Source organism: Sus scrofa, chromosome 14 (assembly GCF_054392235.1).
Source record: "Sus scrofa isolate SSC_HxYL_T2T_F1_AM1 chromosome 14, Sscrofa_HxYL_maternal_Yorkshire_Landrace_v2.0, whole genome shotgun sequence".
Lineage (NCBI taxonomy): Eukaryota > Metazoa > Chordata > Mammalia > Artiodactyla > Suidae > Sus > Sus scrofa.
In genome coordinates, this window is record NC_139396.1 from 47,858,522 (window position 1) to 47,876,968 (window position 18,447).

The window sequence follows — 18,447 nt, forward strand, 5'->3', positions numbered from 1 at the left end:
CCTACACGGGAAAAGAATCTGAAAAAGAATGGATGTGTGTAGATGTCTAACTGAATCACTTGGTTGCACAGCAGAAATTAACACAATGTTGTAGATCAACTACACTTTAATAAAATTTTTATAAATCAAAAAAGCAAATGTGTGGAATCTTTAGGGAGGTATTTTAGTTTAAGAAAAAGAATTTTCAATAAAAATCTATGGCAAGGGGGAAGAGAAGAGATACCCTGGGTTCTCACCTCCTTCCACCCTCCAGCTTCCCACCAGGACTACCTCAAAAGCTAGATGTCAGAGAAATGTGACTCCTTGGGATGAAGATCAAGGCAAGAGAAAGGGAGGAAATGGACCACAGAGAAAACAGTGACTGCCCTTCCCAGCCTGGGGACATCAACTATGAACCCAAATGATGGCTGCCACTTTTACTTGGAGGTAAACCGTGCAGAATGAACCGTTCCAGCCTCAGCTTTCTCTGAGCACTTTGCACCTGGGTTTATAAAGAACTTACATGGCTTTGTCCTCCTCTGTGTTTCCACACTTTTCCCAATGGACTGAGGGAAAAGTCAGTCCATTGGGAAAAGTGGACTCAGCCACTCCTTTCGCTTCCAGGGTTGCTGTTAGGAAGTCAGATGTCTGTGACTCCTAAACCTTAATATGTAAATTGTGTTCTCTTTTTGAAAGCTTCTAGAATATTATTATCTCTGTTCTGAAATTTTATGATAATGTGCCTGGATGTGTATTTCTTTTCTCAATTCGTGGTTATAAGTGCTTGGTGAAAACTTTTAACTTGGAAATAATTGTCTTCCATATTGCCAAAGATTTTCTTTTAACTATTTGCATAATGATTTTCTCCACTTAGTTTTCTCTCATCTCTCTTCTTTGGAACTTTCATTATTCAAATATTAAGCTTCCTGACCAGATCCTCTAAACTTGTCATCTTCTCTCTCCTTCTGTCCTGATCTTTGTCTTTGGTTCATTTTTAAAAAATGTTTATTTTGGTTTTCTTTTAGTTGTAATCTCTAGAGGGTTTCATAAACATTGATTTCCAACCCTTTACATATGTTCATATTTCAGCGTTCATTTACAAAATCCTTTCTTATTTTCTGGATGTTCATTTTTATTAAAAGAGCATCTCAGTTTCAGGGATTCAAATTAAAATAATGAGTGTTTCTTAGAGATTTTATATGCCTGCCTTCTCTTTTCTTTCAGATTCCTTTCTTGGCTTTTTTTAATTTATTTTTAAGAAAAATCTGTCTTTCCTGTTGAGTCTTTGCTGTCCACTCCCATTTAGGGCTGAGAAGCTGAAGAGCAGCCTAGAATCCCTGTAGGCATGGACAGGGCTTGACATACGGGGCTTTATTGAGTATAATCTGCTCGAGCTCTTCCCTGCAGGACACCTGACTGTCAACATTTGTAGTCTGGTCTTTTTTTTTTAGGCTCTATGGTCTCCTCAGAGAGGCATCCTCAGATCTCCAGCCTGCAGCAGGTGGGAGCCCAGGGAGAGGGTGTGTCCGGCTGCCTGCACCAGGGAGCTGCGCGCAGTGCGCGACCAGGGCACATTCACTGTTCAGTCCGGAGACTTTCACACAAGCCCTGTCTCCAGTGTGGTCCCCTCTCCCTCCACTGGGCCTGGAGTCTGAGTCCAGTGCCCCCCGCTGGCTTCCCCCTCTCTGTTGTACTGAGCTAGAGTCTTCTATCAAGGGAGCAGGGGCAGGGGACTCCCTGGCCCCCTTTGCAGCAGGAAGGAGAGCTTGCGGTCCAAGTCTCAGATACATAGAACCCTTGAATGACTAGGGTGTGTGCTTGCTTTGAGGGGGATTTAGTGCCAGCTTGGGGTTCATCCTACCAGTTGTCCATCTTTTCCCAAAATCTCCCCATTTTTGGTTCATGTCTCTCTTTTCCCATTGGCTTTGTCTTTGCAAGTTTAAGTCCCTGTACCTTCCCCCTTGACATTCCTGGACTGTCCTCATTTGGGGGCTTTCAGGAAGGAGTTAAGGTAAGCGTGTGAGCTGGATGAGCCTGTTTATCCACAGGGCTTATATTGAAGGAGCATCAGAGAAGCATGATACCTCTTCTCTTTTTTCCTGGTCATTCATGCATCCTCTCCCCAAAGCTCTGATCCAATAGGAGGCTGGGCTCTGCCATGGTGATGGCCATCATTTCGAGAACCAGACATCTAAGTTCAAACCCATCCTCCACCCATTTATGGCTGGGTGACTTTGGATAAATTTCTTTTTTTCTCCCCCTTTTAGGGCTGAACCTGTGGCATATGGAAGATCCCAGGGGTTGAATTGGAGCTACAACTGCCGGCCTATACCACAGCCACAGCAACACCAGATCTGAACCGCACCTTCGACCTACACCACAGGTCATGGCAGTGCTGGATCCTTAACCCACTGAGCAATAAAACCCAGAGAGCGAACCTGTGCCCTCGTGGATACTAGTCAGGTTCTTAACCCACTGGGCCAATTTCTTAACCTTCTCTGTGCTTTCATTTCTCATTTAGAAAAGAGGGGTGATGATAGGATAACCTATTCATAGACTTTTCTGAGCTTTAAAATGTGAAGGCTGGGCACTGATGCACAAGTGTTATCACTCTTGTCTGCCTCCAGGTGAGAAGAAGGGTCTCACCTCCAGTTTAAAAGGCACTTGCACAGTCATCCATCACCAGCTGCAGATGGCTGGGGACGGGGGGGCGGGGACCAAGCTGGGTTTATATTCTCCTAATTGTTCGTTCTTCTTTTTTTTTTCCCCTCATCCATTTATTTCTGTCCTTCCAGTGACATGAGTTAGGAGAGCCCCATCTCGCTTGATTTTTATGGCCTTGTTTTTCTTGGTTGGTGTCACACTATTAAATCAAATGCACACTGTAGCCTTTGGAATTTCAGCATGGCAGGCTCTTGGCTATCTCTGCAGATGGATGAGGGCAGGGGCAGCTGAGAAGATGGGACAAAGTGAGAGCCCCTTTCCATTAGCCTGGCAAGAAAAATGACACGAGTCCATTGGCATCCATCAGCAGGGCCATTAGCATTTCCTTTATTTTAGAGATATTTCAGATGCTTTCTCACCCATGCGCGGGGCATTTCCTGTATGCCTTCTCTGCATGTCTTGCTCAGTGGACTGAAGCCGGACCTGGGGAGTGGCCAGGGAAGACATACGTTGGGGCTAGAATGAGCATGGTTACTGGGCTGGATTAAATGGTTCATCTGATATATCCAAGGCCCTAGGATTCCACTCTGCCATATGCATGCTGCTGGACCACAGCAGGCAAAGGTATTATAATGCTAGATTGTTACTGAAATTCAGTTCGCCTGAAGAGACGTCAACCCAGACGTCTATTTTGACAACTTAGTATGAACCACTCTCTCTCTCTCCCTGATGTATTCTTCCACCTTCTCCTTAATGTTATCCTTTCTTTCCTGCCCCCACCCATCATCACCGTCACATTCGATGGTGTGTTTTTCATCACCTTCTCTTTCTGGGATTGAACTTCTGAGTCTCTGGGAGACTACAGTGCAGAAGATCTAGGTCTTGTTCTACAGGGGCCTAGCACGTGGATTGCTCTGGGCAAGGACAATTCCTCTACGTGTCCCAGAGGTCTCAACGGAGAGATGAGACGTGGTGACACCAAGAAGAGGCCATTGCCTCCATTCAGGAGAGTTAGGGATGCTTCTCTGTGAGAAATAGCATTTGAAATGGGCCACAGGGAATACAGAGGATTTTAATAGGTGGAGGAAGGGATATCCTGGAACCTGTGGGCAGGAGTGGTTTTGTGCATGCCGAGGTTAGAGCCAGAGGGTCAGGCTGTTGGGCCAGGGTGTCAAGATAAAGCATGAGGTCTCCTGTCTCAAGCCCAGCTGAGAACACCCCTAAGAGGGAGGAGCCAGGAGGCACAGGAGGTGCCTGGGAGACTATTTCCATGAAGATTGTTCCGTCACAATCTTGGTCCTTGGTCCTTGTTTCTAAGGGCAACAAACCTGGTTTTATCGCTGTATACCTGAGACAGTTCCATGGTTTCCTTTGCTGGGTGGATGGGGACCGACCACTTCTTGGGGGGCCCTGGGCTTCTCCTCCCTGCACTTCAGCGGTGCCAAGGCTGAGTTTGTGTTTTCTGACTTAGCCTCTGCTTGGGGAGTTCTTCCTACTCCCCATGGGGCTGATCCTAACTTGGATGCAGCCCCAGGACAGGGGCCGTTAGGTGTTCCTATGCGTGTGTGTGTGTGTGTGTGTGTGTATTAAAGAGACATAAGGGAGTTCCCTGGTGGTGCAGTGGGTTAAGGATCTGATGTGGTCACTGCTGTGGCATGGGCTCAATCTCTGGCCCAGGAACTTCTGCATGCCGAGGGCATGGGCAAAAAAAAAAAAAAAAAAAAAAAAGTAAAGACGCAAAAGGTATTGGTTCACGTGATTTTGGAGGCTGAGAATTCCTGGAGCATCTTCCTACAAGCTGGAGAACCAGGGAGCTGGTGGGGGAGATGCCAGTCCAGGTCCGAAGTCCTGAGGACCAAGAATGATGAGAGCAGATGTTCCATGTTCCAGCTCAACATGAATTCTCCCTTCCTCTGCCTTTTTCTCTCCAGGCCCTGACTGTATGGAATGATGTTCATCTACCGTGGCTGAGGGGCCAGGAGAGGGGAGGGCCGTCTGCTTGACTCGGTTCATCAATTGTCACACTCATCTCTTCTGCAAATATCCTCATGCACATCCAGAAATAATGTTTCACCAGTTAACTGGGCATCCTGTGCCTCAGCCCAGTTGACACCTAAAATTAGCCATCACTGGCTGCCTCTCAAGGATGCTTTTCATACCCTTGTCCTGCTGTGTCCCTGACCTGGGTCCCCCTTGAGCCCCCTCCCACTGGACCATGTGCCTCTCATAGGACAGCCTCAGCTCTCGATGTGAATGTGGTCATCTGTCCATCCCTGTTTCCCGGTCATCACAAAGGGCAGTGCTGACTGGTTCACAGCACTACTCCTGGCATTCAGCAGGGGCTTACGAAATGCCTGTCATGTGATGGACTTGCCTTGCATCATCAAAGCAGCACCACCACCACCCCCAGCTAATCTTTCCAGTTCAAACAGAAAAAAGACGGGCATAGCTGCCCATCTCAACCTGCTCATGTTCCCAGGCCAGAGTTCCCCAAATTGGCCCAACCTTCTCAACTAAGATTCCACAAATGTGCCTATTCCTGGGCCCCACATCACACCTAACAAACCAGAGTCTCCCAGGGTAGAACCTGACATTTGTGTTTTTAACAATACCTTCCGATGATTCCTTGGATAGGGAAGTGGGGAAATTTTACTTAGTCTGTGGAGGTGATATGCTTATCAAATTAATTTCCCCAGGCTTTGTTCAAGGTCAGAACTAATCAGCCATCTTGTCACTCAGTAACCGCTGATTGAAAGATTTCTTTCCGTTTTCCCCTCCTGCTCCCTTTGCCACTGAAAAAATTCAGATAACTCAGCCTGTTCATCACCTTATTACTCCTCAGGGCTGCAGGCTGAGATTCAAGGAGACCAGAGACAAGAAAATTGTTCTGAACGTGAGCGCTCCCTGGTTTGGGAGAGACCGTGTAACAGCTGCTACAGTTAGTTTGGAGTCACTCACATTGCAAGACCTTGATTTGCAGAATTGATGATCAACTTTGGTGCCTGCCTTTTCTAACAGATGTAAAAGGCTCTCATCTAAAATCGGAAGACCTCCTGACATCCTCGATTGGGTTCCTGGTAGTTTATGTGGATGAGCATCTATCTTCTGGGCATTCGGTGGGTTCCAGAATCTTCCTGCTCCCTGAACCCAAAATGACTTCAAGGAAGACAAAGTGGCAGGCACATGGTGGGGACTTGGAGCAGAAATGATGATCTTATAAAACTTGCAGGCATCCAGCAGACGTCGCCATATTCAAACCTGCCAGTTTCTTCTCTCTTCTTAGACTTTAGGTAACTCTGCCAGTTTCTGAAGAAGAACAGAAAAGGTCATTTCACCCTCACCAGGCTGGGAATTGAGTTTAGAACCAATGGTGGTGTGGTGATGCTTAACGAGCCCAGCTGGTTAATGGAGCAGGAATGTCCACTCATCTCTCTCCTCCTGGCTCTTCAGAGCTACCCCAGCCATGGGAGAAAGAGGTTCATCACCTAGGCCTCCAGGAAAAGTAACGTGTGGAGTTCCCATTGTGGCTCAGTGGAAACGAACCCGACTAGTATCCATGAGGATGCAGGTTCGATCCCTGGCTTCACTCAGTGGGTTAGGAGCTGGTGTGGCTGTGAGCTGTGGTATAGGTTGCACGCAGCTCAGAGCCCATGTTGCTGTGGCTGAGGTATAGGCCAGTGGCTGTAGCTCCAATTGACCCCTAGACAGGGAATTTCCATATGCTGCATGTGTGGCCCTAAAAAGGAAAAAAAAGAAAAAAATAATCTGGCTAGTATCCATGAGGATACATGTTCGATCCCTGGCCTTGCTTAGTAGGTTAAAGATCCAGCCTTGCCACAAGCTGTGGCATAGGTCACAAATGCAGCTCAGATCCAGTGTTGCTGTGGCTGTGGCTTAGGCCTGGGGTGCAACTTCAATTTGACCCCTAGCCTGGGAATTTCTATATGCCTCAGATTTGGCCTTAAAAAAAAAAAAAGCACATACACACAAAACTGAGATGAAATGAATATGTTGAGAAAATCTAAGGGTACCATTTTAATATTTCATGGTTTAGAAATGTTAAAATACTCCTAGTTTCCAAGAACACTTACCCTTTCAGGTTGTGTGGACCTGAATAAACCTATGCCTCTTTGCCTACTTCAGAAATACGTTTGTGTTATTGTAGTACTTCCATTTGTTAACTACTTCCTCATTCAGAGAAGTTTGGTAAAATTCAAAAGTCACCATTCTACCCTTCCTCACATTCATTCCATGCCTCTGAAACATCTTTTTTTAAAATGGCCACACTCAAGGCATAGGGAAGTTCCCAGGCCAGGGATTAAATCTGAGCCACAGCTGCAACCTACACCTTACTGATTCTTTTAACCCACTGCGCCAGGCTGGGGATCCAGCCCACACCTCCACAGCAACCCAAGCCATTGCAGTCAGATTCTTTTTTATTTTTAATTTTTTTAATTTTTAAACTTTTTATGCATTTATTTTAGGGTCATCCCCACAGCTTATGGTTGAATCAGAGCTGTAGCTGCTGGCCTACACCACAGCCACGGCAATGTGGGATCTGACCGCATCTGTGACCTGCACCACAGCTCATGGCAATGCCACATTCTGAACCCACTGAGAGAGGCCAGGGATCGAGCCCACACCCTCATGGATACTAGTCGGGTTAGTTACCACTGAGTCACAATGGGAACTCCTGTAGTCAGATTCTTAACCTGCTGAACTACAGCAGGAGCTCTCTGAAGCATCTTTTAAACTCTGAAGTTGTGGTTTTCCTATTTTCCTCCAGGATGTTATAATATCCTTATAAAGATATTTCTGTATTTAACAGCTTTAGATAACATTTACTCTTCTAGGAAAGATGGGGATTCTTCATATTCATGTGTTTTTCTCTTTCTGGTTCCAACAGATGATCACCTGCTGTTTCTTCTTATTGATGTCCTTAATTCTGTTTCTTGTTCCATCAACTCTAGTCTGCACCTTGACTTTTGTATGTGTGGTGAAGATATCAGAGCTTCTCCATGCTCCTCTTCTTCCTTCCATACCTGGGTGAACTGCCAGCCTTCTGCCAGCCACAATTTTCAGATTCAAAGTTGTTAACATTTAGTTTCCATTCTATAAATATAACCACAGCTTCTGCACTTTGCCTATAGCTTGACTCTTAGAGCAGAAAAATATTAAATGATGTTTAGTTGAGTAGATGTGAAGTCTGTAAGTCAGATAGTGGGTCGAAAATGCAGAGGCCAAGGGGTCCCTGGTGCCTTCTGTGTGCTTGGGGATTCTTCATGTTCATATGTCTTTCTCTTTCTGTCTCCAAAAGAGAGTGAGGAAGATGATCACCTGTTGCTTCCTCTACTAGTGTCCTTCTTGATTCTATTTGTTATTCCATCAACTCTAGTCCATGCCTTGAGTTATGTATGTGAATGGAAGCTCTCAGAAGATATTATCAAGCTACAGACCATCTCTGCAGAAGTTGTTGCTGAAGCACAGGTAGAGTGTTAACCTGTCTTCATCTGTCACCAGGAATGAGCAGTGATTCTTAATGTTCTGACGTTAAAGGCTTACCTTTGCCTGCTGTACCTTTTTTCTCCTTGAGTCAAATATCAGTTGGAGTACATGTAATAAGATGGAGAAAATGGTATTCTCTTGACCACTGGTCCTAGAATCTCTCTGTAGTGGGTATAAAACTTAGCACATTGACTCAACTGAAAGAAACATACATATGATTCAGCAACTTTGCATACAATTCAGCATCAATTTTAAGCTCCTCTTCTCCAACACGGCAGAAAAACTTTACTCAACTTATGCTATCTCCCTATTTTATGTGAGATTGTATCTTAGCTATGGGATATTTACACAGTGTGAAGGTGTCTGGATGTCTGTCCATCCCACATCACCATTTGCTGTAGAAGGAAAATTGAGCTCTACAGAGTGTGGATAACTGATAATGACATTGCCTCTCTCAGACAAGGACATCATTTCTAGTCACAATTCACTGGCCAGGAGTAGTCACGTGGCCCCTACCCAACAACAGAGGGCAAGATATACCTCAGAGGTGGAAAACCAGAAATACTTGATGATCAACTCCATTGACCACCCTATCATGCTGACCCTCAGTAAGAGCGAAAGGAGGTACAGGGAGATTGGGGAGGGTGGGGGATAAGGAAAAGCAAATTGCTGGGAAAGTGTTGGTACTCAGAGGTGTGACCTGGCTATACAATCCATCAAGCTTACAGTAAAGTCTATCAAAGACTTAGCATGATGGGAGAGTCATGTTCTTGGGGAAACCAGTGAAGAGGCTGACATTGGTATCCTTAGATGAGCTAATCTTTAGCAATGCTAGCCCACATGGACTAGCATTCCTTCTTCAGTAAGAATGCTAGTCCTGTTGCTAGCATGACACGGAGGCCAGTGGCATCATGATGTCTCTTACTATTTCACTGGAGCTGCCTTTGCTGTAGCAGAGTCCCATTGCTTAGCTAATGCAAGTAGAGATGTGTTCCTGGGAGACCCAGGGGATGCCTCAGGGCCTCTTTCCAACCATCTGTTTCAGCAGCTTCCGCAGTTGTACCACAGTAGACCACAGACATGTTGCCAAAACCAACATATCAGGGGGCTCATTCTGTAGATCGTCTGGAAGGAATTCTTCCAAAAGGACACGGTAGCTGCATAGAAGTGTCTAGTGGCAATGCTCAGGAAATTTGCCTTTATTCTAATGATTCTCTTATGTATATATTCTTTGGTCAGTTTTCATCCATCAAAAGATGCTTGTGCTGATTCTTAAGGATGTGTGTATGTCTGTATAGGCACCTGGCACCTATCCAGATATATACACAGGGGCCTATGTGATAGCAACTACTGGCCCCTTAGGCCCCCCCCAGAGAAAAGTCTTTCCTTGATCAGAGGCAAAAGATGCTTCAAATCCCATGGTGTGATTCCTCTCCTAAGAAGCTAAAAGGAAATGGTATATGAGAAAGGGCCAGGAGTTCCTGCTGTGGTGCAACAGGATTGACAGCATCTCTGTAGTGCTGGGACACAGGTTCGATCCTTGGGCTGGCATGGTAGGTTAAAGATCCAGTGTTGCTGCAGCTGTGGCATAGGTTGCAACTGTGGCTCAGATTTGATCCATGACCCAGAAACTCCACATGCTGGGGTGGCCAAAAAGAGAGAGAGAAAGAGAGAGAGAGGGCCAGATGTTCATTAGACACTGACCTTGGAGCTCAGGTCAAGAGTACATGAAATAAAGAATATTAAATGTCTCTGAAGAAGTTTGAAGAAAACAATCCCAAACCCATCTGTACTAGTTAGCATCTCAGGAGGAAATAGATGATACGCAGGCTGTAGCCGCTTAAGGAAAGGACTCTTGACAATGATGTGGAAAGTCTTGTCCAATGAGATGAGACAGTGTGAAACATGCAGGCTGGCAAGTGTGGGAAGTCCTTACCTCCCCAAGGCTAGAAAGAGCAAGAGGGGAGACTGGGGACCAGCCGGGGGAAGGGCAGCCTGGCAACATTGTGGCTTTGCCTAGAATCACGTGGACAACGCCAAAATATGGCACCCAAGGCAGAATACAGGGCAATAAGTGACTCCACCTCTATCTGCCCACATCCTCTGATCTGCCACAGGTTAGATCAGAAATTCTCTTCTTAGATCCACTCATTAGATGATGGGTAAGGGAGCCTGTGTGATCCAACATCTAGCTTCCTGGGGCAAAAAGCAGAGCATCCCCAATTTTGATAAAACCCTAGCCTAGATAACCCAGTGCAATAGGAGAAGGACACCCAATAAGACACAAGGAATGTTACATTCATCCCAGGTTGAGGACCCAGGGAAGAGGAGACACTCGCAGGCTGGGGTGTTCCACTTTACGGAGGAAGTGGAATCTGAGAGGGGTGGAAACCATGGCTCCCTATTCCCAGTGTAGCAAATGTTATCTTCTCAGCAGTTGCCCCTCTGCTCACCCCAATCTGCCCTCACCTCCCTTCCCTATGTGCGGATCCTCCTGGCGCTACCTGACATTTCCTGATCAGTCTGGAGTTTCACCTGCCTTTCTTGGTTATTCCAACCCCAGTGGTCTTGAATCAAATTGCCTAAGTTTGAACCTGAACCGTCCATCATGCCCAATGGGTGGCTTCTGCCAAGTGACTGAAATCTTCCTCAGCTCAGGCTTTCATCTGCCGAACAGGGACACTGGGGTACCTAGTCACTAGGCCGCAGGTAGGGATTAGTGAGAAAATGCACATATGGTGTCTGATGTGTGCGCTACAGGCATATAATGTATCATACCTATTGTCTGGATATGTATCATATCTGCACATTTAGAAACTCCTTCAATATTGGTTTCTCTATAAAGCCCTCCCAGGCTCCAGTCCTGAGCCCCCAACCCTCCTCCTGTGCTCCCGTCTCAGCCTGGGTACCATCACAAAAGCTCGCTGCAGTTCCCGGGTGGCAGAATAGTGTTGAGCCCTCTGTCTCCCTTGCTCAACTTCAGCTGGCTGCAGGAAGGCAGGCACTTTGTCTTTTTCATTTTGTGTCCCCAGAGCTTGGGAAAGGACCTGGCAATTTTACCTTCTAACAGATGATCACTTTTAACAGAAGTAGGCTGCACTGAAATGAATGCCATTGAAGGGTTCTTAGGTAGGGAAATAGCATGAGCTCAGCTCAGCCTCTTTCAAACTCCAGAAATGGGCGGGAACTCAACCAGATCCCCTGACTTTATAGATAAATATAATAGTTTTCTCCGAGTCACAAGGACAGGGCATGGTGAAGGAGACAAGCAGCCTAAAATCAGGATGAAAGCAATGTGGAGGCACTGATGAAATTGGGATTCTGCTTCCAGGCAGACCTGAGTTTGTGTCTGATCTCTGCCACTGGTCGGCTTGAGACGCCAGGCAAGTAACTTGACCTCCAAGCTGCATTTTATTCTTCTCTAAAATGGAAAAATTAATAGTACCCACTTTATTTTTTTATTTTTTGTCTTTTTGCTATTTCTTGGGCCGCTCCCGAGGCATATGGAGGTTCCCAAGCTAGGGGTCGAATCGGAGCTGTAGCCGCCGGCCTACGCCAGAGCCACAGCAACGCAGGATCCGAGCCGCATCTGCGACCTACACCACAGCTCACGGCAACGCCGGATCGTTAACCCACTAAGCAAGGGCAGGGACCAAACCCGCACTCATGGTTCCTAGTTGGATTCGTTAACCCCTGCGCCACGACAGGAACTCCTTAGTACCCACTTTAAATGATTGCTTTGTAGTAGAAAGATTTGTTCCATAGGATATTACAAGCAAAGTTCTCTTTTGTTGTTGTTTTTTTATGGTCACATGTGCAGCATATGGAAGTTCCCCGGCTAGGGGTCAAATTGGAGCTGTAGCTGCCAGCCTACACCGCAGCCACAGCCACACCAGATCTAAGCTGCATCTGCAAACTACACTGCAGCTTGTGGTCATGCTGATCCTTAACCCACTGATCGAGGCCAGGGGTCGAACCCACATCCTCAATGATACTAGTCGGCTTCTTAACCCGCTGAGTCACAACAGGAACTCCTACAAGCAAAGTACTTATTGTCCTGGAGTTCTCATCATGCCTCAGTGGTAATAAACCCAACTGGTATCCATGAGGACATGGGTTAGATCCCTGACCCTACTCAGTAGGTTAAGAATCTGGCGTTACCGTGAGCTGTGGTGTAGGTCACAGACTCAGCTTGGATCTGGCATTGCTGTGGCATAGGCTGGCAGCTACAACTAACCTGAAAACTTCCATATGCCAGGTTCGACCCTAAAAAGGAAAAAAAAAAAAAAGACAAAAAAAAAGTTCTTAAGCATCCTGCTTGACAAAGAGTAAGTGCTTAATAAATTTGGCTGTATCAGTTGTGAGGAAGGAAGGATCCTAGTGTGGAGGAAGAAAAAAGTTGGAACCAGAAAGTGCATCATAAAATCCAGTTGTAAGAGGAGTTTGGACTCACATCTTGTAGATGGCAAGGATCACACGACCTGCATCAGAATCTTGTTGGGTTGTTGTGTAAATAGCAAGCACCTTCTGGGGCCCCACTCTGAACCTTCTGAATCAGAATCTCTTGTGCCGGGACCAGAAAGTGGCAAATTTGATGAGCTTTCCTGGCCATTTTAATGGATGTTGTCATTTAAGACCCTTTGCCATAAGCAATGAGCAAATGTTGACCATAGAGGTGGAGGAAGATATTTGTAGGACTACAATGGATAATACCAAGCCACCCTTCCTTGGGTCTCATACCAAAGAAACAAAGGGAGCAGGGAACTCGGCAAAGCAGCATGGACCAAACTCCAGATGCTGAAGCTGAAGTCAGAATCTCCAAGGAGTTCCCGTCGTGGCGCAGGGGTTAACGAATCCGACTAGGAACCATGAGGTTGCGGGTTCGGTCCCTGCCTTTGCTCAGTGGGTTAACGATCCGGCGCTGTCGTGAGCTGTGGTGTAGGTTGCAGATGCGGCTCAGATCCCGCGTTGCTGTGGCTCTGGCGTAGGCCAGTGGCTACAGCTCCGATTGGACCCCTAGCCTGGGAACCTCCATATGCCACGGGAGCAGCCCAAAGAAATGGCAAAAAGACAAAAAAAAAAAAAAAAAGAAATCCCCAGAATCCAGAGGAGGAGTGACAAGGATGTGTCATGGTACCCAGAGCACCTAGCTCTCTCCATCTGACTTTGATTCATAGCCATAGGGTGAGTTACATTCTCAGCAAACTCACACCCCACTAAGAGTGTCCTCCCCCTTATTACAGCTCAGCTCTGATGTGCAGATCATCCACCCTCACCGGATGGGGCTGAAGATATTTATGAACATCACCAGCCCTGGCTTCATCTTAAGAAATTGTTCTCAACTCCCATTATTGAATATTTACTTTACTTCCACGCCATGTATTTGCCTCTGTGAAAGTTAATTGTTTTTCTCTGAATTATTGCAATTTAAAAACTCAGTGAGAACGCTGCCTCATGCCTTGGTGGCTTTCCAAGGTGAAAGTAATTTGAGGCAACTCTTGTGAATATAAAGTTTTGCACATGACAGTAAGATTCATATTTAGGGGACATGTCTGTGTGATGAAAAGGGAACATTTGCTGAAGGAAAACATAATGTCTTGTTTCGACTTAATGAGATTTGTGGGTAAGGTTATCTGTATCCTGGCTTTTTACACAGCTTGTATGATAAACTGAAAAATAGGGAAATGGTGATTATCCAGGATTTAAGATATTGACATTGATCAGGCTGCTGTAACTTATATTATTTTTGGTAAAAATAATTTCTTTCAATTTTTAAAGGTTTTGGAATTCCCATTGTGGCGCAGTGGGTTAAGGATCCAGGTGCCATGCATGGATGTGGTATAGGTTGCAGCTATGGCTCAGACTCGATCCCTGGGCTGGAAACTTCCATATGCCAACCAAAAAATTTTATGTATATACAGTTTTTATTAAAGTATAATTGATATACTATATATACTATAACATTTATATATATAAATTATATATATTTATATATAAACATACATATTTTATTAAAACATAGTTGACTGACTATAGTTTTTATTAAAGTATAATTGATATACGATATATACTATAACATTTATATATATATTAAAGTATAGTTGATATACTATATATATTTATGTATATACATGTTTTATTAAAACATAGTTGATTGACAATATCGTGTTAGTTTTAGGCATACAGCACAGCAGTTCAATTATACACACACACACATATATTCTTTCTCAGAATCTTTTCCTTTATAGATTACTACAAAACATTGAGTATAGTTCCCTGTGCTCTACAGTAGGTCCTTGCTGTTTATCTTTGTTATATATAGTAGTGTGTATATGTTAATCCCAGCTTCCTATTTATCCCTCCTCCCACTTCCCTTTCCCCTTTGGGAACCATAAATTTGTTTCTTATGCATGAGTAACATTTCTATATTAATATAGATACAATTAGACACAATAAAACAGCTTATTTACTTAAAACCTGAGATATAAAAGGGACAAAACAGGAAGGTACGGGGGCCCAGGGCAAATGAGAACAGGCTAGAAAGTTATCTGGATTTGTTCAATGATGCACAGAGATCTCTGTGGTTTTGAACTGGGCTGTATGTGAATGGAAAGACTGCATCATACTTTTTCTCCACATCAGGAACAATATAGATTAGAATTTTCACTCTTTGTTTCTCCCTTCTTTAAAATGCTGATGATTCGTCCCGCCTCTTGGAGAGGATGTGTGAGAATGGTGATGCCTTTGGTAGAAACCACATCTTTTTTTTCTCTCTCTCTTTCTTTTCTCTTTCTCTTTTTTTGGCTGCCCTCTGGCATATAGAGTTCCAGGAATCAGATCTGAGCTGAAGTCAAGACCTACACTGCAGCTGCGGCAACACCAGATCCTTAACCAGGCCAGGGATCCAACCTGCATCCTGGTGCTGCAGAGATGCCACTGATTCCATTGAACCACAGCAGGAACCCCAGAGACAACATCTTGATGTAAATGCTAGCATGTCCCTCCTCTGCTTTGTTTCCTCCTTTTCCTTTCTCTTCAGTAGAGAATCTGCTTTAAGGATGGGGTTCCTACTTAGGAGATGGGTGGCCTGTCTGGTTTTTTGTTTGTTTGTTTGTTTGTTTCTAGGTGGAGAGGCCAGGCTCTGAACTTTAGGAAGCCCAGTCTCTCATAAGATGCAAGAAGATAAGATACACAGCTGACCCTTGAACAATGTGGGTTTGAACAGCGAGGGTCCACTTGTATGAGGAGGTTTTTCAATATTGAGTATTATAGCCCTTCATGATCTGCAGTCCTGGAGGACCTGTGGTCAGTTACACTATTTTTTTGAATGCCCCTCCTAACCCCCATCTTGCTCAAGGGTCAAGAGTAATTCACATGTAATTGTGGTAAAATGGTCTTTTGTTATATTGCTGGGGTTTTCTCTAGTACGTTTTTGTTTCAACCTTATGGCCCTCTGTTCATTTGGTCACTTTGTCCTTCAAGAGGATAACTCAGGGAGTTCCCATTGTGGCTCAGTGGGTTAAGAATCCGACGTAGTATCTGTGAGGATGGGAGTTTGACCCCTGGCCTCAATCAGTGGGTTAAGGATCTGGTGTTGCCACAGGTTGTAGCATAGGTCATAGATGCAGCTTGGATCCCACATTGCTGTGTGGTGTAGGCCAGCTGCTGTAGCTCGCATTCCACCCCTAGCCTGGGAACTTCCATTATGCCACAGGTGCTGTCCTAAAAAGAAGAAAAAACTTAAAAAGAGGATGACTTGGGAGAAAGAGACCAGTGACCAAAGGCAGGCTGATGTTGGCTCTTTCTAGAGCCAGCTGTTAAATCTTCAGAAAATTAGCAAGCTGGTTGTGAGCCCCTCAGTAACTTGAAGTCAGCCATGGAGGGAGTATTTACACCATGGAAACCGGCAAATTCTCACATTGTAACCAAGCAGGGCCCTGTTGGGTCTTTCCAGCACAGACCCTCCCCATGTCCTCTGCTGTAGGTCTTCTCTGAAGTACCTAAATAACAGTATCTGAGGCACATTTGCTGAGTTGTTTCCCAGATCCTAAAATCTCCACCACATGGAAGACATTAACTACCCAATGACCATGAACATGTAGCCTCCAGACCTACTGGACCCTAAGGATTGATCAGGTGAACCCCTGCAATGCTGCCCTGTGACCTCACCATCAGTCAATCAGAGACCTGTGCACTGGCTTGTCATTTACCCTGGAACCCTCCGCTCCCTCACTGGATCCTTTAAAAATGCTTTGCTGAAACCCATTGGGGAATGCAGGGTTTTTGAGCATTAGCTGTCCTGTTCTCCTTGCTGGCACCTTATAATAAATGCTATACTTTCTCCATCACAACCCAGTGTGAATGGCTTGGCTTTGCTGCATTCCTGGCAAATGGACCAAGGTTTGGTTCAGTCCCAGTCACTGTGGAGTTGCCCTCCCCTCCCCCCACCAAAGGGTCAAAGGCAGGAAGAGGTTATGAGAAGAAAGAAAGAAGCCTTCTTGAGAGGAGCAGTGAGCTTTGATGTGGGACACGGCCAGCTTGAGGGACTCTTGCCCAAAAGCCAGAGTCAGGAATATGCAGACAACCCTCTCTTCCCCTCCTCTGTTCTCCAGCCAAGGCTCCTCCTTGACCAAATCCAGTGTAAAAACCAAAGGCATGGAGCTCGTTTGTGCAACCCTATAGGTCAGCCTGCTGGCAGCAGGCTGGAGAGAGGTCTTCTGGAGGGGTAATTCTTTTAAAAAATAAAAACTAGGAGTTCCCCTTGTGGCTTAGTGGATTAAGAACCTGACTAGTGCCCATGAGGATTTGGGTTTGGTCCCTGGCCCCACCCAGTGGGTTAAGGGTCCGGAGTTGCCTCAAGCTGCATTGTAGGTCACAGATGCGGCTCAGATCTGGTGTTGCTGTGGCTGTGGCACAGGCTCCAGCTGCAGCTCTGATTTTACCCGTAGCCTGGGAGTTTACCTATGCCAAAGGTGTGGTCATAAAAAGAAAAAATAATAGTAATAAAATAAAATAAAAACTGAGAAATCTGTTAATCTAAAAAAGCCATTATAAAGTCACTCAGTGAAATTTATGACTATGGGAACTCTTGTACTCTTGTATTTTCCCTCTCCCTCAGCTATTCAGTCCACTTAAGTAAGCATCTAAAAACTTAAAAAAATCTAATGGTAAAAATACTGATGCCCCAAACCCAAAGAAATGATTACAAGAGGGAAACAGAGAATAGAGTTCCTGTGATTAATAAGCACAGGCTTTTATTTCTTGGCATATTAAGGTCTTTCGATTAATCTTCATTTTAACTGTGATCCAATACATTCTATGGGCAGAGAAGTAGTAACTATGCCACTGAAAAAGAGGGCATCATAAATATTTCTTAAACACGGAATTGTGCATTTATCTTATAAAAGAGACTCTAGTTTGTTTTCACAGAATAATTATACTTGCTAATATCATCTTTATATTTTACCAAAGCCAATTTTCTCTTAATTTCTCCAAAGTCTCATATACCATAATATTCACAAAAGTAGAGTTTCTAGCAGCCCATCGTGGTGTGGGGCTGGTAGCATGAATTCCTGTGTACTCAGTAACACTAGAGATGAAACACAGAGTTATTGGGTAGAGAGGGACCTTTCAGAAAACAAGAGCAATGTAGACCAGGGCTGTCCAGTAGAACCATCTGTGACCAGGTAAGTGGTCTGTGTGTCCATGGTCCAGTATGGCAGCCAATAGCCACTTGGGGCTACTGAGCTCTTGGACTGTGGCTGGTGTATCCTAGGAAAGGATGTTTTCATTTTATTTCATTTAATTTAAATACACATAAGTGGCTAGCAGCTATGGTGTAAGCATGGATTTAGAGCAGCCTGCATGCCCAGATTACCTGGGATGTAAAGAACAGAGAGAGAACTCAGCAGAAGCTAGATGATAGCACGGACTATATAACCAGAGTCTATACATGCTTCCCCGAATTCTGACATATCTCTTAGAAAAAGCAGGGAAGACCCACTTCAGTAGTAACAACAGTGATCAGTAACCTATTATGCAATCTTGCAAATGCTTTGCATGTATTGATTTATATAATCCAAGGAACCCCATGACACGCCTAGTATTTTTTTTTTCTTTTTATGGCCACACCTGCAGCATAGGGGTCAAATTGGAGCTGTAGCTACCAGCATGTGCCACAACCACAGCAACACTGGATCCAAGCTGCATTTCCATTCTCGCTATAGCTTGTGGCAATGCCAGATCCTTGACCCACTGAGCGAGGCCAGGAATTGAACCCACATCCTCTTAGATACTATG

General features: G+C 45.0%; 1 long non-coding RNA gene across 1 annotated transcript in view; it reads left to right on the plus strand.

Annotated features, from left to right (window-relative positions):
• The window catches only part of LOC106505914 (uncharacterized), a 64,767-nt gene extending 48,268 nt beyond the window's left edge, over positions 1 to 16,499 (plus strand). The window contains exons 7-9 of the long non-coding RNA XR_014827212.1: positions 5,662 to 5,759; positions 8,039 to 8,130; positions 14,971 to 16,499. This is a non-coding gene — a long non-coding RNA (uncharacterized LOC106505914). The remainder of the gene's footprint in view (positions 1 to 5,661; positions 5,760 to 8,038; positions 8,131 to 14,970) is intronic.
• The last annotated feature ends 1,948 nt before the right edge of the window (positions 16,500 to 18,447 follow it).